The sequence below is a fragment of the Puma concolor genome, chromosome A2, assembly GCF_028749965.1.
Source record: "Puma concolor isolate L17-30 chromosome A2, mPumCon1.1.hap2, whole genome shotgun sequence".
In the NCBI taxonomy this organism is placed as follows: domain Eukaryota; kingdom Metazoa; phylum Chordata; class Mammalia; order Carnivora; family Felidae; genus Puma; species Puma concolor.
In genome coordinates, this window is record NC_141668.1 from 110,933,244 (window position 1) to 110,954,558 (window position 21,315).

The 21,315-nt window shown below is 48.4% G+C and overlaps 1 long non-coding RNA gene across 1 annotated transcript; it reads left to right on the forward strand.

Annotated features, from left to right (window-relative positions):
* Positions 1–3,499: 3,499 nt before the first annotated feature.
* On the forward strand, positions 3,500–18,423 carry LOC147583426 (uncharacterized). Its single transcript, XR_015248189.1, has 3 exons — positions 3,500–5,887; positions 12,510–12,588; positions 13,483–18,423. It is a non-coding gene; the product is annotated as an uncharacterized LOC147583426 (long non-coding RNA).
* The last annotated feature ends 2,892 nt before the right edge of the window (positions 18,424–21,315 follow it).

Below are 21,315 nucleotides of genomic sequence, written 5' to 3' on the forward strand. Positions count from 1 at the left end.
AACTTATGAAGGGCTGTTTTGTGACCCAGTATATGATCTATCTTGGAGAATGTTCCATGTGCACTCGAGAAGAAAGTATATTCTGTTGCTTTGGGATGCAGAGTTCTAAATATATCTGTCAAGTCCATCTGATCCAATGTGTCATTCAGGGCCCTTGTTTCTTTATTGACCGTGTGTCTAGATGATCTATCCATTTCTGTAAGTGGGGTGTTAAAGTCCCCTGCAATTACCACATTCTTATCAATAAGGTTGCTTATGTTTATGAGTAATTGTTTTATATATTTGGGGGCTCCGGTATTCGGCGCATAGACATTTATAATTGTTAGCTCTTCCTGATGGATAGACCCTGTATTTTATTATATAATGCCCTTCTTCGTCTCTTGTTACAGCCTTTAATTTAAAGTGTAGTTTGTCTGATATAAGTATGGCTACTCCAGCTTTCTTTCGGCTTCCAGTAGCATGATAAATAGTTCTCCATCCCCTCACTCTCAATGTAAAGGTGTCCTCAGGTCTAAAATGAGTCTCTTGTAGACAGCAAATAGATGGGTCTTGTTTTTTTATCCATTCTGATACCCTATGTCTTTTGGTTGGTGCATTTCATCCATTTACATTCAGTGTTATTATAGAAAGATACGGGTTTAGAGTCATTGTGATGTCTGTATGTTTTATGCTTGTAGCGATGTCTCTGGTACTTTGTCTCACAGGGTCCCCCTTAGGATCTCTTGTAGGGCTGGTTTAGTGGTGACAAATTCCTTCAGTTTTTGTTTGTTTGGGAAGACCTTTATCTCTCCTTCTATTCTAAATGACAGACTTGCTGGATAAAGGATTCTCAGCTGCATATTTTTTCTGTTTAGCACACTGAAGATCTCGTGCCAATTCTTTCTGGCCTGCCAAGTTTCAAAAGAGAGATCAGTCACGAGTCTTATAGGTGTCCCTTTATATGTGAGGGCACGTTTACCCCTTGCTGCTTTCAGAATTTTCTCTTTATCCTTGTATTTTGCCAATTTCACTGTGATACGTCGTGCAGAAGATCGATTCAAGTTACGTCTGAAGGGAGTTTTCTGTGCCTCTTGGATTTCAATGCCTTGTTCCTTCCCCAGTTCAGGGAAGTTCTCAGCTATAATTTCTTCAAGTACCCCTTCAGCACCTTTCCCTCTCTCTTCCTCCTCTGGAATACCAAGTATGCGTATATTATTTCTTTTTAGTGTATCACTTAGCTCTCTAATTTTCCCCTCAGACCCCTGGATTTTTTTATCTCTCTTTCTCTCAGCTTCCTCTTTTTCCATAACTTTATCTTCTAGTTCACCTATTCTCTCCTCTGCCTCTTCAATCCAAGCTGTCGTCATTTCCATTTTGTTTTGCGTTTCGTTTAAAGCGCTTTTCAGCTCCTCGTGACTGTTCCTTAGTCCCTTGATCTCTGTAGCAAGAGATTCTCTGCTGTCCTCTATACTGTTTTCAAGCCCAGCGATTAATTTTATGACTATTATTCTAAATTCACTTTCTGTTATATTATTTAAATCCTTTTTGATCAGTTCATTAGCTGTTGTTATTTCCTGGAGATTCTTCTGAGGGGAATTCTTCCGCATGGTCATTTTGGATAGTCCCTGGCGTGGTGAGGACCTGCAGGGCACTTCCCCTGTGCTGTGGTGTATAACTAACTGGAGTTGGTGGGCGGGGCCGCAGTCCGACCTGATGTCTGCCCCCAGCCCACCGCTGGGGCCACAGTCAGACTGGTGTGTGCCTTCTCTTCCCCTCTCCTAGGGGCGGGATTCACTGTGGGGTGTTGTGGCCCGTCTGGGCTGCTTGCACACTGCCAGGCTTGTGATGCTGGGGATCTGGCGTATTAGCTGGGGTGGGTAGGCAAGGTGCACGGGGGCAGGAGGGGCAGGCTTAGCTCGCTTCTCCTTAGGTGATCCACTTCAGGAGGGGCCCTGTGGCAGCGGGAGGGAGTCAGATCCGCTGCCGGAGGTTTGGCTCCGCAGAAGCACAGAGTTGGGTGTTTGCGCAGAGCGAGCAAGTTCCCTGGCAGGAACTGGTTCCCTTTGGGATTTTGTCTGGGGGATGGGCGGGGGAGATGGCGCTGGCGAACGCCTTTGATCCCCACCAAACTGAGCTCTGTCGTCCGGGGGCTCAGCAGCTCTCCCTCCCTTTGTCCTCCAGCCTTCCCGCTTTCCGAGCAGAGCTGTTAACTTATGACCTCCCAGACGCTAAGTCGCGCTTGCTGTCGGAACACAGTCCGTCAGACCCCTCCGCTTTTGCCAGCCAGACTTGGGGGCTCTGCTTGGCCGGCGAGCCGCCCCTCCGCCCCGGCTCCCTCCCGCCAGTCCGTGGAGCGCGCACCGCCTCGCCGTCCTTCCTACCCTCTTCCGTGGGCCTCTCATCTGCGCTTGGCTCCGGAGACTCCGTTCTGCTAATCCTCTGGCGGTTTTCTGGGTTATTTAGGCAGGTGTAGGTGGAATCTAAGTGATCAGCAGGACGCGCGGTGAGCCCAGCGTCCTCCTACGCCGCCATCTTCCCTCTCTCCTCGCCAAAATAATTTCTCCAGAGTAATTAACAGGTGTTATCTACCCAAGGAATGGAACAAATAGGAAGTTCAGGTTCTAAGGAGCTGCCTTCTTTGTGCCATTGGCCCCACGCTAGCTCTTTATTAATTGCACCACCTGGGATGCTGATAGCGAACTGAGCTTTGGAACATTTCAGGCCTGGCATGGAATGCAGTTTTTACACAAGCTGCACTGACGCAGCGGTGAGATACCGGGGAGAGAGCTTCCCTCTATTTCTTATGAGATAATGTGGGTCTCTTGCTCACAGGGCTCCAAGGGGCATCCTTTGAGGTACTCCTTTAGCCAACCCAACAAGGGTTCTTCTGATGCCTTAGCGAGCCAGCGTGCTTATATATTGTGCTGATCACACTGTTCTAAACATTACCCGATCTCCTTTAATGAAGAACTCTGGCCCTCGGTGTACCAAGTTTCATGGCATTGCTTTCTTCTCCACCACGGTTCCTCTTGGGATCCCCACTGTTGCATCCACACGACTCCTGAAACAGAATGCTACGGGCGCCAGTGACAGTCACAACAAAGTTTATTACAATGAGAGGCAAGGCCGACCGATCGGGACCAACACTCTTGATAAGAGTGTGGCCTCGAACAGCCGGGGTACAGAGTTTTTATAACCGATCATATCGTTTTATCATCACCTGGGAACAGAACAAAGAAACAGTTTTCAGATGAGTTAGAAACAGTTGCCTAATGAGGTGTTTACTTTAGAATTTCTGCCTCTAAGTTGCAACCAGTGGATCTCCTTGACCCTGCCTCTGATGCTCTTTTCTTTGAACTTTTGTTTCCTTAATTGGTGAAGCCTAATTTACAAAAGTATGAGGCGTAATTTATAAGAGTAAAACAAGGCTGTTATCTCTTAACCTTCAATGTCAACACAAAGCTGTTATTTTTCAAGCTAAGCATTAGCCCTACACTACAATTTAACCCTTACACCCACAAATTCAGTTGCCCGGAGTCATAGCACTGGCTCCCAAATGTGCAATGTGGACTAGCCCTTGTGTCTGTGGGACAGGTTGAGTAAAAAGGGGCCCTGGCATTTTGGTTTCAGGATTCCGTGGACATCCAGAGCCCTGGGCCATTCGAAGGGGTCCAGTTGAGAACTGTTTCTGTGGAGGCTGAGCCACATGTAATTGAGGGAAGCTGGCCTCGATGCCCATAGAAAATTAAGTTTAACATGCCCTTGCAAATGGATCACATTCCCATTGGATGGAAATGGTGAACGTACATTGGTCTACTGGAGCCATTCCCTTTCCTTCCTGTCATTCTGACTCAGTCTGTGTTCACCCTTCTGAGCCATGGAGCTGGCACTGACACAGGGGGCACCAAAGGATGAGGTTTTGTTGCCCACTCAGTCCCTCGCTCAGTGACAGCCATGAGCAAGGCATATCTGAAAGGAGAATAGCCCTCCAATTCCTGGGCTTGGTGATTGGCTGTTTGTAGCAAGGGGTGGGGGAGGCTGGCCAGCTTGCCTCATTGTTCTGCCTGATGGAGGGGCCTTCCTTCTGAAAAGCAGACAGTTAACACAGGAGCAGGAGTCTCCAGAAGCTGGTCAGCACAAGAAGAGCCCTTTACAGGAAGAGGGCCCCAAATGCCCCTTTCCACACTTTGGAGGAAGACCTGGGAGCCTTTGACTACAGCACTGTCACCGCTTACTCCATTCAATGATTGGAAATGTGAGAAAAGCAAAGTCCAGGACTCTCTAGGTCCTTCTGAAGGAAGAACGCAGGCCTGTTGCTCCCATGGTCCGAGATGCGGACGCTAGATGGCGATGTTGCCTAAGGCTTCTAGTGTTTCTTCTTTTTCCCATAGCCAGGTTGCCAGGAGCTGGTGCTGGACCCTTCTCCACATAATTCCCCTTTCAATCTCTGAAGATCTCTGACCCTCCTTATCCACCGTAATACATCTTTGCTCTCTTGTAGAAACAAGGTTCTTCCCACAATCTGTTCAGAGTCAGTGTCTCATGGTCGTATCCTCTGCCTTCCACCCGGAGTCTGACTCAGTCCTTGAGACTGTGAGAGAGATTTTGGCCACAGGGCTCCATCTTCACTAATTCATTAGATTCCAGAAGTATGTGGCCCTCGACAGGCCCAGGAATTTTTAGTTGCCCAGTAACGGATGTTTGTGTGAAGACTGTGCCAGAGATTTGGGCAGGGAGCTGGCCTCCTTTTTGCCAAGGGCCAATGAAGGAAGATACCTTCTTTCCAAGTGGGTCTCAATTACCACCAAAAATGTCAGACTTGGGGCACCACTTGGGTCCATTTCCTTCCCCTATCTTTATTTCTGACTTTATTTCCCCTTTAAAAGCCACAGAGCCATCAGTCACTCAGCTGGCACCCCTGGGTAGGCATCAAATTCCCACTCTGCTTCTGTGCTCAGGGAGAGCCCTCAGGCTCTGATCTGACAAAGGAAAGATGGCCTTCAGACCCTGAGTGCTGGTTGCTTGGCTTGCTGGGGTATGGGAGGTGAGGGGGAGCCATCTTCCTCCCTGAGCTGGGTGATTGATTTGCCTTCATTCCAGGAAGCACACAGTTTGTACATGGGCAGTATGGACCAGGCCATGGTCAGTACAGGAAGAGTCTTTTCCAGCAATAGGGAACCAAGTCCTTGTTCCAGACTCCTGAGCAAGAGCCAGTAGAACCCAATAGCGACACCTCCAGTACTGCTGCCTCCATCAACTGCTACAAAAAGTTGGAGGGACAGACATAGCCAGAAATCTCTGGCTCCAATAGAATGAATGGAGGTTTCTTATTGACAGGGCTTTCAGTGTGCCCTTTCAGAGGGTGCCCTTTTCCTAAGCCCATGGGCATTTCTATTTCCAGATACAAGCAGCTTGATAGGAGACTGTGCTGGGTACTTCATTCTCAGCATTCTCCAAATCTCAAGTGTGATGAAGAACTCAGAATCTGTGTCTCCATTTCCACCACTTAGCATTTTTCGTCCAAAGGGTTTCTGCATGGACTTTATGCAGAGCCAGTGTCTTAGAGTAAGTAATATCCTTTTCTCTCAGCTTGGGACTTTGGCGGTGTCCTTTGGGTGGTGATATAGGTCTTCCTTTGTGGCCACCCCCACACCTAATGTGTGTAGAGATACCCAGGGAGAGTGCTTGAGGGTAGTCGAAGCCAGTGGTTAGGGGAGGATCCTGCCTCCTGTGTGGGAGAAGAAGAAGGGATGATAGACATGTGCCCCTCTTTGATTTGACCCATGCCCATTGGGTTGCAGAATGTGGACTCAACTTCCTATCCCATTGCTGCTTTTCTCACCTGGTCGCAGTCACCCACCAAGACCGAGGGGCTGCCCTGTCCACAACCAAATTCCAAGGATTGGAGGTGAGTTTCCAGTATTTCCTGAGTCAAGAGAGGGCTCTCAGAGTCTGATGTCCCAGAGGTCAGCTGACACTCTGCCCCATAGCTCTTGTTGCTGAGCAGGGTATTATAGCAAGAGTAAGGAATTGCTCTTCCTTGGCAACAAGGTTCTCCCTGGAATCTTGTCAGAGTCAGTGTCTCAGAGTTATGTCTCTTCTTATTCAGTGAGGAGTCTGGTACAATCCTGGTGAGTATGTGAGGGGTTTGGCCACAGGGGCCGTGGGCATTGGGTTTCAGACTTTGTGGACATCACCAGGCCTAGGGTATCTAGCACTGCAGGTGCCCAGTGGAGAACGCTTGTGTGTAGGCAAGCCCGAGGTTTGAGGAAGGGAGCTGACCTCCTGTCTGGATCGAGATTGAATTCAGAAAGAGATCTCTTTCCACTCCCTTTGGAGATGTGGAACTTTGGCACTGCTGGCTCGCACTCATCCCCATGCCATCGCTGCTTTTCTAGCTAGGTCTCTGTTCACATTCCAGGAACATGGGGCTGTCACTTACACAGCCATGGCTGTATGAATGTTGCCAGTTTCCCAGTCAGTTGCTGAGGAAATTGAAGATTCTGGGTCTAATATCCCAAAGAAAACCTGGCCCTCCCATCCCAGAGCCCATGGTGCTGATTAGCTGGCTAGGGAATGCACGAGCACGGGTAGCCAGTTGGCCTCCCTCCCCTCACAAATGGCGACCCCTTCCTTTGGAAGGACAGCAGGTTTTCGTGTGGGCGGGATGCTCCACGATCTGGTCAGTACAGAAAGTATCTTTGGATGGACTACCGCACCAAGTCCCACTTCCAAATACTTGCTCATCTGCCAGGAGCACAACGCTGCTACAGCTGTATCACTGCTGCCCCTCTGGACTGATGGCAAGGGCAGGACACCCACACAGAGCCAGGTCTTTCCCTCTGATGCTGAAGGAAGAATCTGGGCAGGCTTCTTGCGGTCAGGGCTTCCGGGTGGAACTTACAGATGGCACCATTTGCCAAAGCCTGCAGATGTTTCTCATTCCCGAGGTGTCAGTCAGCGAGCTGGGGAAGTTGGTGCTAGTCACGTCACTCTCCACTTGATCTCATTCTTATCCCTGATGCAGAACTCTGGCCCTTCCTCTATCCATTTTCACCCCTTTGCTCTGTTTTCACTCTGAGCCCTCCCTGGGCTCCATTCCATGTAGGTGTCTTAGAGTCATACCCTGGGCCCCCAACTGGGGATTGGGGTCCATTCCCTGTGACTGTGGCACATGTTTGACCAAAGGGCCCTTGGCTCTTCAGCAGGATAGTCCTTCCTGTATGATGGTTTGTCTCTGCGTAAGACACTCAGGACTCACAGTTCTGGCCAAGTAGGCCTGTAGTTTTGTGTTTGTTTTTGTTTTGCCACAGGGACAGACCCTCAGACCCTCTCAGGCTTTCAAGCATCTTGAAAAGACAAGAATAAGTGTAAAATGGGAAGCTGTTGCAATATGTGAAGGACACTCAGGGCAAGATCGATTTATTGCAAACCAGTGCAACCTTCATATGTGAACAGGCAAGGCAACCTTGGTCTAGTATCTCCCTCTGCATTTCTTCCAGGCATATTGCACACTGGCCAACATCTTGAGTCAGTTTATCCTCATTATGGGTTATTCCTGGCTTGTTCAACACGTCACATCATGCATAGCCCTTTCATGTGAGGGTACACGTGTGGGAGCACATTAGTCCTCCAACGTGGAATGGGAGAAGTGGACTGGTATGGAAGCAAAGACCAGGTGCTGCCCTCGTGGGTTCCACCCTATCTGCCAGTCCCTGCCTGCTGCCATTGTTTTGGGGGCTCTTGTCAACCTCGTCCTGCCAGCCAGATCTGTCACCCTTGCTGCTGTTGAGTATGCTGAAGGAGGACAGGGCTGCACAGGACAATACCATGGTTGCCACACCATGACCACAGGGTGGCTTTGCAGGGCCACTGAAGCAGCTATGGCACCGCCTAATACACAGGGCTGTTCATGCCTTGGCATCTGACCTAGAAACCTCCTTGTGGTCGTGCCCTGCACCCAGCACTGCCTGTGATCCTGCTGGCCCTTCTGCCCCAGCTGGAAGGAAGGTAAATCCATGTCTGAGTAAGTGCAAGTGCTGCCATTAGCAGTGGGTGGGCTGCTTTGCTTGGTGCCCACCTTCCATATGCACAGGCTTCTGTGAAAAGCTATCCCTGGGCACCGGCTGAGTAAGTGACTTCTAAGTCTCAATGGGGACAATGTTAGACCTAGGGCCAAGGCAAGGGAGTGGCCATAAGGAGGGCCAAAGATCAATATTGCCAGTGGCAATAGGATCGATCTGGTAAGGGGCTATGCAACTTCACGTCCCCTCAACTAAGAAAGGAGGCCAGCTCCTTTCCCAGCCCTCTGGCCCAGTTGAATTGCAAACATTCCCTTCTGGGCCCTTCCGGTGCCCTAGGCCTCTGAATGCCCTGCATGGTTTTGACACCCACCTGCCAGGGGCCCTGTGGCCAAACCTGCAGAGTCACAAGCACTGGACTAGGATCCCCAACAGAATGCCGAGGATATTCTGCTGAGAGACGACATGCAATGGACCCCAGAGAGGACCTGGTTTGGAAACAGAGCAAAAGGGTGAAAATGGATCCATGGAGGGCCAGAGTTCTTCATTAGGGATGAGAATGGGATGATGTGGAGAATGAAGTGACTAGTGCCATTTTCTAGCAAGCTGGCTGTCTCAGGAAGAAGCAACACCAGTGGCCTTTGGTGAAGGGAGGCCCCCTACAGGCTACACCTGGGAGGCCTGTCAGCAAGGGGGCTGCAGTCTTCCCTCAGAAAGAGACGGAAAGCCCTGCCTTTGGGTGTGTTTCTTGCCCTTTCCCACTAGTAGACAGGGGCGGCAGGGACTCAGCTGTGCCTGATGATCAAGTGGTTAGACCCCAGCCTGGTGCAGTATTCCTTTCAAAGTCCCTTTGTGCCCTGACCAGGACCTGGAGCACGGTGCACATGCACGAATCATCTACTCCGCAGGATGAAGGCACCTCTGTCAGCCAGGGGAAGGAGGCCAGCTGGCTACCCATCCCTGCAATGACTCCAGCTGACTAAGCACCAAGCCCCCAGCAACAGAGAGGCCTGTTTTCCTCTGGGATTCCAGACACTGAGAGCTGTCCATTGGCTCAGGAACTGACTGGGCATGCCACACCAATGTGTGCACCCGGGCTGTGCACCTGACACAGCCCGATGGATCCTGGAATCTTCCTGTTGAAACACAGGACATTCTTCTGAGGCTCTTGCTCCTCATGGCTCCCAGGTAGCCCCAATTTGAACAGAGAGCAATCAAATGCAAATGGGCACTGGGAGGACTAAAGTTCTTCCTTACAGAACAGAATGGGCTAAAGTTAGAATTAAGTGCCTACTCTGGTCTCCTGGCAGGCTAGCTGTCCGGGGTGTAAGAGGCACTTGAGGGCTGGTGTCAAAGGAAACCTCCATGGGCTACACCTGAGAGTGATATTCTGCAGTAGCTGTGTACTCTTCCCTCAGAAACAGAGGGAAAAGGGGTTTGGGTGGTTTCTCCTGTCCTTCCCATCAGGGAATAGATGCAGCATTGATTCAGAGCCAGGGCTTCCCGTTGCCAGCAGGTGATCAAGTGTTTGCAACCTGGACCTGATGTAGTAGATCTTGAAAGGGCCCTCCCTTTCTGTGCTGACCAGGTCCCGAGGCCTAATGTGCATATGGGAGTCATCGGTGACACAGAATGAAGGCATCTCTGCACTTCACTGCACTCACCAGAGCTGGCCATGTACCAAGCACTCAGGGACAAGAAGGTCATCCTTCCTCTGATATAAAGGTACTGTTTGCTCTTACGGAGCACAGGACCGGAGCACAGGAAGTTTAGCACCAATCTTTGGGCTCTGCTTGTGTGAAGTTGAGTGGAAGCCCAGTTGTCCCTGAATGTGACCCAAGAATTAGAAAACAGCAAATTGGTGGGGATGGCTACAAGGGAGGCCAAGGCTCTACATTACACATGAGACTTAGGTTATGCTGCTGTGCACATCTATCTTCTTTCTCCCAGCTGCATGTGTAAGGCCAGTCCCTCCCTAAACCTCTGGGACCGCCTCCACGCATCCAGCCATACACAGCTTGGCACCTTCCTATGCCCTAGGCCTCATTGTGCACAGAGTTCTAACGGGATATTAGAAGGTGTCCTGTTGCCAGTTTATTCAGAGTCCCCAGGACTCAGCCAGAGCCCCCAGTTTAAAGTGGAGGATATTGCTCTGAGACACGGACTCTGAATGGACTCCAGCGAGACCCTATTTTGAAAAAAAAAAAAAGAGCAAAATGATGGAAATAAATACACAGAGAGCAAAAATGCTTCATTATAAATGAAAGCAGGATGAAGCTGAGAAGGGAGTGCCTAGCACAATCTCCCAAGAACCTAAGTGTTGTCTGTAGTAAGAAACACCTGTGGGCTGGGGCAAAGCGAACCATCCATTGCCTACACCTGGGTGCCCGGTTGGCACGAAGCCTACACTTTTCGTTCAGAAAGAGAAGGAAGGCTTCTTACCTGGGCTCCTTTGTATGCCCTACCCCTGAGGGCAAGGAAAGAGCAGTGATTCAGTGGTAGCAGGTCCGAGATCCCATTGAGGCTCTAGGTTTTGTAACCAAGTCACGCTCCAGTATTCCCTGTGAGGGCTTTTTTTTTTTTTTTTTTTTTTTTTTGAATTTAATCATCCTGCAGTCCACTGTGCATGCCTGACCCATCTGCCTTAGAGAATGAAGATATTTCAGTCAGACAGGGGAGGGAGGCAAGCTCCATCACAGAGATTACCAGGGCCAGTCAAGCAACAAGGGCTCATGGACAAGAGGGTCATTGTTCCCTGGGATAAAGTAACTGATTGCCTCACATAGCACAGGCCCAGAGTGGTAGTTCATCAGAAACCCTGGATGTTGGCTGTGTGGCTGACAGACCAATTCCTCCTGTTTGTCACCCATGACCTAGTTATGAAAACAGAAAATGGATGGGGATGGCTATAAGGAAGGCCAAGCTTCCTGAGGAGGTTAGGATAAAGCTGGAAATGAAATGTTTAACATAGTTTCTCCTTCAACCAGAAATAAGGCCAGCTCCCTCCCAAACCCTGGCATTTCCTACACATGGACACTCTGCTGGGCACCTCCAAGGGCGCTATGCCTCCCATTGTCCACACACTTCTGAAAGGCACATAATGAGGGGTCCTGTGTCCCAACTATGCCAGAGACATCAGGACTTTGCCAGATTCCCCAACTTAAAGGAAAGGATATTTCTCTGAGACACTGGCTCTGAATTGCACCCAGGGAGAAACGACTTTGCAAACAGTAAAAAGTATTCATTGAAATGGAAATATGGAAGGCAAAAGTGCTTCATTATTGGTGAGAATGATCACAGAGTAGAATGAAGTGTCTAGAAGGACAATTTCCTAGCAAAGTCCTGTCTAAGGAGTAAGAAACTCCTGTGGCCAGAGACAAACTAAATCTCTAAAGGGAAACCTCCTGAAAGCCCATTCTGCAAGAGGTCTCCATATTTCCTTCGGAAAGGGAGGGAAAGCTTCTGGCTTTAGCTGTGTTTCCTGTCCTTCCCTACAGGGGATAGAAGCAGCAGAGATTTGGGGGTAGTAGGTCCATGTCCCAGGCTTTTGCTCAAGTGTTTAGAACCATTCCTGTGGCCCATTAAGTTTTGAATTGCCACTGTATGCACTGACTAGGTGTTGGAACATACCTCATATGCATGGAATATGTGCTGTTTAGAATCTGAGACCAGGCACTAAGTGCTCTCTGACAGCATGGCAATCTCTCCTGTGTGTTGTCAGAAGAGTAAAAGGGGGTACCTAGGTGACTCAGTCGCTTAATCCTCTGGCTCTTGGTTTTGGCTCATGTCATGATCTCACAGTTTGTGAGTTCGAGTCCCATGTTGGGCTTTGTGCTGACAAATCAGAGTCTGGAGCCTACTTCAGATTCTGTGTGTGTCTCTCAGCCCTTCCCCCTACTTGCACGCTCTCTCTCTCTCTCTCAAAATTAAATATTTAAAGAATATGAAAGAGAAAAAGTTGGGGCTCTTGCGTGGTTCAGTTGGTTAAGCATCAGATTATCACTAAGGTCATGATCTCATGGTTTGCAATCTCGACCCCCACATCAGGTTCTCTTTGTCAGCATGGAGCCTGCTTGGGATCATCTGTCACTCTTTCTCTACCCCTCCTTGCCTGCAGACACACTATCTCTCTTTCTCTCTCAAAAATAAAAATAAACACAAAATAAAGAGGAAAAGGGACAGTGTTCCTATGAGAGACGAGAATGGGATAAGTCTGAGGGTGAAATGACTAGTACAATCTCCTGGCAACCTGACTGTCTCAGCAATAAGAAACACTTGTGTGTTAGGGCAAAGGGAAACCCCCACTGTTTAAAGTGGGAGCCCACATGGCAAGATGCCTATATTCTTACTTGAAAAAGAGAAAGAAAGCTTTGGGATTTCATTTTTCCCTTCCCATCCTATCAGTGGATAGAGGCAGCAGTGATTCAAGGGTAGTTGGTTTGTGCTCAAGTGTTTAGAACTGGGCTGTGGGGCAGGAGTTCTTGAATGGTCTCTTTCTGTGCTAAGCAGGTCCTCAAGAATACTGCCCAGGGGTGAACCAACTGCTCTTCAGAGTGAAAGCATCTTTAACAGCCATAAAAGGAGACAGGTTGGTTAACCATCATTTCTTTTATTAACCAGCCAAACTCCAAGTACTCCCGGGAAGGCAATCTTTCCTTTGGGATATCAAAAACTGATTGCTCTTGGTTAACACAGACCAGAGTCAGAGCTCATTAGGAATGGCTGGGCACTCACTATGTGAGGGACAGCCCCATTGCCCTTGTCAGGGACTCAAGACATACTTATCGATACAGCCAGGGAATTGGAATAGCTACACACAGGGCCAAAAGTTTTCATTTCAGCTGAGAATGGGATAAAGCTGAGAATGAACTATCTAGCTCCATGTTCCTCTTGTCCCAGAAGTGAAGAGAGCTCCCTCCTGACACCTCTGACCCTGACTACACACCAGCATTCCTGCTGGGCACCTTGAAATGCCCTGGGCTTATCTTTGTCCACAGAGTACCGAGAGGCCATTTTTGAGGGACCCTGTGGCCCAGCATATCCCAGAGTGACAAGAACTTGGCCAGACTCCCTAGTTCAAAGTAGAGGAAATGGCTCTGAGACACTTTGCCTCAAGGGACAACAGGGAGAACTGAGCCTGAAAAAGCAACAGGGTGGAGGAGAATACACAGAAGTCCAAAGTTCTTTATCAACAGAAGAGAATGGGTTATATCAAAAACTGAAGTGACTAGCACAATCTCCTGGCAAGATGGTTGTCTCAGGAGTAAGAATACTGTGTAGGCTAGGACAAAGGGAAACCTCCTGCATTGTTCCTTCAGAAGGAGAGGGAAAGTTTCTGGCATTGATTTTTTTTTTCCCCTGACCTCTGAGGCAGTCATGCTACACAGTTACCAGTTTCTGGCTTGTGGCTGACCCTCAAGTATTTGGAAAAGTGGCTCTGTTGCACTGGTCCTCAAATGGGCTATTTCTGCACATTCTTCAGGTCCTGAAGAATACTGCAAATGGGTGAACTGTCTGTGCTTCAGATGAAGGCATCTGTAGCAGCCAACGGTTGGAGTTCTGCTGTCTAACTATTACCATGACAACTCCAGGCTTTCAAGCACCAAGTCATCAGTGACTGTGGTCAGTGCATCCTTTTGTGTATCAGAAATTGAATGCTTTCAGTTAGAATGGGAGCAGGGTGAAAACTTTCCACCAATCCCTGGTTTGTCGCTGAGTTATTGACAGACTCACTGTGCCTAGGGGGGACCAAGATATAATTTGACAAAGCACAGAGGACGGGGCACCTGGGTGGCTCAGTCGGTTAAATGGCTGACTCTTGATTTCAGCTCAGGTCATGATTTCATGGTTGTGAGGCCTAGCCCCACATAGGCTTTGTGCTCACAGTGTGGAGCCTGCTTTGGATCCTCTGTGTCCCTCTTTTTGCCCCCACCCCACTCATGCTCTCTCTCTCCCTGTGTTTCTCTTTCATCAAAAATGAGAAATGTTTAAAAACAAGTTTCAAAAAAAGAAAGAAAATCAGTGACGGAAATATGGAGGGCCAAAGTTCTTCCTTTCCTATGAGAAAGGGATCAAGCAGAGAATAGAATGACTAGTATAATCTATTTGAAGCTGGCTGTCTTCAGAATAGGAAGCACATCTGCACTGGGGAAAGGTAAAAACACCACTGGTTTTACCTGGAAGCTAGTCCAGAGGAAACCTTCATCTGGAATTCAAGTGAGAATGGGGTACAACTAAACATGCAATGTATGGCTCAGTGTTTTCTTGTTGCAGAAGGAGGACTGGTTTTCTCCTAACTCCTCTCAACCTGCCTACAGGCAAACATTCCATGCTGGGCCCCTCAAATGCACTAGGTTTCCTGATGTATGTATGGTTATAAAACACATGTGGTGCGAGGCCCCATAGCCCAAAGTATCCCAGAGTCCAGAGAACTTGACCCAAGCCCTCAGTTAAAATGAGCCAGAATTGGTTTTAAAATCTGGCCCCAAACGCCTACCAGAGGAAACCTAGTTTGAAAAAAAGACCAAAAATGGACATGGATACACAGAGGCCCAAAGTTCTTTCTTACAGAGGAGAATTGGATAAAGCAAAGAATAAAGTGACTAACATAATCTCAAGTGTAAGACACACCAATGGTTTGGGCCCACGGAAATGTCCATTGACTACACCTGATGCCCCTATCGCAAGAAATGTTCATCCACAAGGTTGGTAAGCCAGGGATTCTTCTGGCCATTGCCCTTTCTCCTGCCCTTCCCATCAAGTATAGATGCAATATTCCTTCAGTGATTCAAGGTCAGTCTCCCTTCGGACCTTCAAGTGTTTGGAACCAGGCTCTGGTGGAGGAGTCTTTGCCTGGGCTCTTTCTGCACTGACCCATGTCTGGGAGCAAACTGCCCATCTGAGAGCCTTCTGCTTTTCAGAATGAAGGCAGCTCAAGGAGCCCGGTGAGTCACACAATCAGGGCAAACATTCCCATGCCACCTGCAGCCTGTCAAGCACTACACTTTCAGTCCAAGGAGAGCAATATTCTCTTTGTGATGTCAGAAACTGATTGTTCTTGGTTTAGCGCAGGCAGTGACGGGGAGCTCTCAATTAATCCTTGGGTGCTTTTTTATGTGAATGACAGCTCCATCTCTCCTGAGTGTGACCCAAATCCTCCTTAGAAAATCCTCAAAGGGGGGGTGGCACCAGGGTGGCTCAGTCGGTTAAGCGTCCGACTTCGGCTCAGGTCATGATCTTGCGGTCTGTAAGTTCAAGCCCCGCGTTGGGCTCTGTGCTGACAGCTCAGAGCTTGGAGCCTGCTTCAGATTCTGTGTCTCCCTCTGTCTCTGCCCTTCCCCCACTCATGCTCTGTCTCTGTCTCTGTCTCTGTCCCTCTCTCTCTCTGTCAAAAATAAACATTAAAAAAAAAATCCTCAAGGGGATGGGAAATTATGGGGGTCCAGAGTTCTTTATTTTCGGAGAGATATAGGATATAACAGAGAATGCGGTACCTAGCTTCTTTTCCCCTTTCTGCAGAACTGAGGCTGGCTCCATCCCCCTCCTCTGTCCCTGTCTACATGCAAATATTCTGTCCTCTGCTGCTTCCAATGCCCTATGTCTTTGTGGCCAGTGGTAAGGCTGAAAGGCAAGCCCTGTGGGTGGGCCCATGTTGCCCAACTTTTCTCCAAGTTGGGAGGACGTGGCCCGACACCCCACCTGACAAGAGACAACATGGCTTTTACATTCTGGCCCTGAATTCCCACAGTGAATGCCTAGGTAGAAAAAGTGCCAGGGGATGAGAATGGAGACATTGATGGCCCAAGTTCTTCCCTGCAGATGAGGACAGCATAATGCTGAGAGTGAAATGAGTAGCTAAGCTCCTTCTGGCCGCACAAGGGAGTCCATCTCCCTCCCAGCTCCTCTGGACTTGGCCTATGGGCAGAAATTCTGTTCCGGGCACCTTGCAGTACCCTAGGCCTCCTTTTGTCAATAGAGTTAGGAAAGGCAGGACTCAAGGGGCCCCATTGCTCAAGCTATCCCTGAGGAAGTAGAGCTCAACACGACTGTCCAGTTAAAAGCAGAAGAGATCTCTCTTGGACACTGGCTGGGCATGTCTCACAGGGAAGACCTAGTTTGAAAAAGGGAAAAATGATAGGAATGGATAGAGTGCCAAATTTCTCCTTATCAAATGAGAATGGAATAAATCTGAGAATGAAGTGACCATTACACTCTTTTGGCAAGCTGGCTGTCTTGGGAATGAGAAACACCTCTTGGCTGGGGCAAAGGAATTCTCCATTGGCTACCCTGGCAACTGAAAGAGCGGACCTACGCCGGCCGACTCCATCTTGTTCTGTGTCCTCCATCTTGAGTGACTATGTCCCTGACATGGCCCCCTTTCCAGGAAAATCGCAGAAACCTCAGACCACGCCTCCTCCCCTTGAGTAACCTCCCGCTCACCCGTTCAAACTTCCCGATCAAAACACGCCCGGCAACCTGTGTAACGGGACTCCGACCCTTTCCCAGCCAATCGGCTGAGGCCAGGACCCTTCACCAGCCAATCGGCTAAGGCCACAGCCATTACCTCACCAACTGCCCCTAGACCCCTATAAAACCTTTGTGCTTTTGAAACTCCGCTGGCTCTCTCTGGCATCTCACCGCTGTGTGGGTGCAGGTAGGGGATTGAGCTCGAGCTAGCTCGAATAAAGGCTCTTTGCTTTTGCATCGGACTCGGCTCCCTGGTGGTCTTTGGGGATCACGAATTCTGGGCATAACAGCAACCACTTTTGCAAGAATTCTTCCTCTGGGATGTCAGAAAGGGATGAGAAGCCTCTGGCACTGAGTGAATTTCTTACTCTGACCTAGAGTGGAGAGTGACCAGTGGTTTTGGTGTAATGGGTTTTGACACTTATGTTTTTAGAATCAGGCTCTGTGGAAGTATTCCTTCAACAAGCAATGCCCTGGCCACTTCTGGAAGCTAAATGCCCATCTGGGAACCATTTGCTTTTCCATATGAAGACATCTCAAGCAGTCAGAGGAGAGAGGCAACCTGGGCAACCACCAATACCAAGCCCCACAAGGTCAGTCATAGGTAGTTAATCATTATTTGGGGATATCAGAAACTGATTGCTCTAGGCTAGCATAGGAATGCAGTGGGAGCTGGCCACCAACCCCTGGGCATTCGCTGTGTGAGTGAAAGCCCTAACACATTTCAATGTGACTCAAGACCTCCTTAGAAAAACAGCTAGGGGATCAGAGTGGATACATGATGGACCAAAGTCTTCATTTCCGCAGAGAATAGGATAAAACTGAGAGGAAACTGACGTTCCCTGTTGCTCTTCTGCCCACAGTTGATGATGCTTCTTCCCAATTCTCTGGCTTTACCTATACACCAACATTTTGTCTGGCACCTTCAAGTGCCCTATGTCTTTTTCTTGTGAAAACATTTCTAAAAGGCAAGTCCCAAGGGGCTTTTTGCCCAACCTATGCCAGAGTCAGGATGACTTGGCCAGTCTCCCCAATTAAAATGAGGGGACATTGCTCTTAGGTCTGGCCTTGAATTCCCCATAGTGGGGACTTACTTCAAAAAAGCAAGGGGATGGGAGTGGGTACCCAGAAAGCCAAAGATCTTCATTTCACATGAGAATAGGATAATTCTGGGAAGAAAGAGAATAGCACAGTCTGCTACCAAGCTCGCTGTTTTCTGAAGGAACAAACACATGTGGGCTGGGTAAATGGGAATCATCCATCTGCTTCATGAGGGAGCAGAAGGAAAGCTGAGGGCCAAACACAAGCTAGCATTACCTGACCACCCCCACGTAGGATATGTGTGACATTCCTCAGGCACTCCTGGCTGCCCAAGGGCGAAGAAAATGACAGAAAACAAATGGAGACTCCATCAATGGACAAGTATCTTAGTAAATCACAAGAAAAAGGCAGAGGCATTGTGAGACCCAAGGAATTTAGCAAAAATCCCCTACCCCTGGACAAGCAGCGCAAGACTGACTCCATTTTGTGCTACACCCACCATCTCATGTATAAACCCCCACATGACCTACTTATTGCTTAAGACAATCCCCCACCCTAGTCAAGCCGGTGAGCACACTCTTACTGGAAACCGGCTCATACAGGAATGCGGAAACCCTAACCGCCAAAGAATGTAAACCCCGCCTTTTGCCCCCCAAACTTGCGCGCCAATTCTGACCAGAGTGATAGGCTAGTTCAAACAGTTACTATAGAGTAAATTGTAATTCATTTGGCCACCTGCGTGTGGACTGACATGACTGTGCAACTTTCTGTGTGTGTTACAATCTCATTGGCCACTGGCCCCTATAAAACTGCTACGCCTCTTAACCTAGGGGTCCAAGTCCCTGCTCCGCTGTGTCGGGTATACTTGGGCCCAAGCTCGAGCTTGCAAATAAACCCTCGTGCGTTTGCATCGGTATCGGCTCCTTGGTGGTCTCTCGGATTTGAAATCAGGGGCATTACAGCATAATCTCCAGAAACCTATAGACTCAGTTTTCTAGAGCCCCAACATCACCCTGCCCTCCATAGTGATGTGAGTAACAAAGGAAAGAAGGAAATGGCATAAAAAACTGAATTTCCTGGGGTGCCTGGGTGGCTGAGTCTCTTAAAGCCTCAGACTTTAACTTAGGTCAGGATCTCAGTTTCTGTGAGGTCCACAGGGGCTCTACTGACAGCTCAGAGTCTGGAGCCTGCTTCAGATTCTTTGTCTCCCTCTCTCTCTCTGCCCCTCTCAGGGGCGCAAATTCTCTCTTCTCTCTCTCTTTCCATCTTTCTCTCTCAAAAGATACGTAAACATTAAAAAAAAAATAAACTCTTCATTTCCTTGTTGCCTTCAGCCTATTCACAAATACTTGAGGCTGGTAGAGTCAAATGTTTCTCCAGGGATTCCCTTCTGTCTTAACGTCAATGTTCTGCTAGAGGGAAAAACCATTTTAGCTTGACAATAGCTAGGCCTCCAGCAATCTGTGAGTCATTAGCATATGAAAGTCTCCTTGTAAACTTGACATTTGACTTTACCTTGCCCAAGCCCTTGGTATATAAATAAGCTTTCTTCACATTAGTAATGACAAAAATAACTAAATCAGAAGAAACACACTGAGGGCCAAAGTTGTTCACTCAGGTTAAAATGGAATGAAGCTGTGACTGCTGACATGAGCACCATTTCCTAGGCAAGCTTGCTATCCTGAGAATAAGAAGGAAACACCTGGGGGGCTGGGATGAAAGGAAGCACCAGTCACAAGAACACTGCATGGTGACCTAGATAGGGCAGAAAGTCTTTTGGATCTTGCCTTACTCTTCCATTCAGTAGGTGGGGGCACTTGTGAATTTTGGCTTCTTTGTGCTGGCTGGCAGCCATGTCTGTGGAATTAGGTGGTGGTCCGAGAGTCCTTGAACGGACTCTCTTCCCTGACCACCTGGGGAAGAACAATGCTCATGCTCCAACTTTGGTCTTCTCAGAATGTAGTGTAATAGGTCAACTTATGAGATATCAGAAAGCGTATTGTATATAAATTTGGCTTAAACTCACCTTTCATGAATAATTGAGATAAAAGGCTTGTGTAGTTCCCGATTAGGGTTATCAGAAATTACTAACCGCCCTATCTCGCTTCTGGGACCTCATCTGCTAAATAGATAACTTAGGATGCAAACGCTCCCCCACCCCCTCTACCAAGATCTGGCCTAGGCAAGACCAACACGTAAAAAGTCACGTTCTCGCTGCCCTACAACATCTCAGGTGTCTAACTATGATTGGCCATTGTAAACCCTCTTAGGACAAAGAACTTTAAATTGATAGGTTCCCGCCAAAGCTAACGTCTGTGTGTCACAGTATAATTGGCTACCATGAAATGCTGTAAATTGTAATTGGTTAACCAAATAATGACGTATTCTGACTTGCTAAAATCCATATAAGCTCACTGCTACCTTTGTTCGGGACCAATCTCTGCACTTTTCTCAAGATCAGGAGATCAGGTTTGGCCCGGCCGTGAATAAAAGCTTGCCTCACTTCTATTCGCCGTCTGGTGGTTTTTTCGACACACCCTGTTTCAGCAGGAACCTCACAGGGATAAGTGGAATCAGGGTAACCAACACCCCTCAGGCCAACAGAAGCCTGCCAAGCACACAGGTCTCAGTAAAGGAGGGCAATATGTCCTTAGTAAGTGATCCTCATGTGTTAGCTGGTTGTGAATGCTGGGCACTCTCTGAGACAAAGCCACATATTTCCTGACTCTGACCTCTGATCCCCATCTCCCCTTGCACACAAGTGAGGATGGCTCCCTCCCAGTAACACTTACCCCTTTCCAAGACTTCTGTGTCTTCTGTTGCCAAGATAGGTCTCACAGGTGAGCCAGTGGAGAACCCATTGCTCCTGTTATCCTGGATTTAGGGAAACTCAGCAGGACTCCATAATTAAAATTGGAGAGAAATACTTCCAGGCTCGGACTCTCAGTCCCTCACAGGAAAACATGGATAGAAAAAGATCAAGCGAATTGGAAGGGATGAACTTTGGTCCAAATTCTTCGTCTCAGATGATCATGGAATAAAGCTGTGAATGAAGTGACTGGCACAATTCCCAGGGAAGCTTGATGTCCTAGACTGTGCAAAACCTGTGTGCTATAGAGAAGCGGAACATATTTTACCTACCCCTGGGAGTCCTAAAGTAGCATAAAAAGGCTACATTTGAACTCAAACAGTGTAGGAGGGCTAGGGCACTTGCCAGCTTTCCAGCTTTTCCTGCCAGCAGGTAAAGCAGTATGATTTGGAAGGCAGAGTCTCAATATGTATGGGCTGATGCCCAAGTCTGTGGGACTGGGTTCTGAGTTTTAGGGTTTTGAGTAGTTTCTTTCATGTTGACCTGCTGTGTAAATGAAGTGGGCAACTGGGAACCCTTAGAGGCTCAGAGAGCAGGATACTCAGGTAGTCTATGGCAGGGGCACAGAGCACAGTAATAGTTACTGCACAAAACTAAGACCTCAATGCCCCAAGTTTTTAGGAGGGAAACATTTTCTCCTTGATATCAGAAATTAGTTGTTCTGGGTATAGAAAACAATCTTCATGTCGGCTCGCTGGAAGTTATTCAGCTCAGTCTGTGTGACTTTTTTTCCTTCTGACTGTGGCCCTGAAGGCCACATCTCCATCAGCTTTTATCACAGAAGTGAGGCCAGCTGTCTCCGAATATCACCTGCCTATACCCATAAGCAATCCTCCTGTGCTTAACACATTCAAGTCCCAAATACCTCCTGTTCCCAAGGTAGATCTGGCAGACATCCCAGGGACACCTGTTCCTAATGCTATTCCAAACTTACAGGAA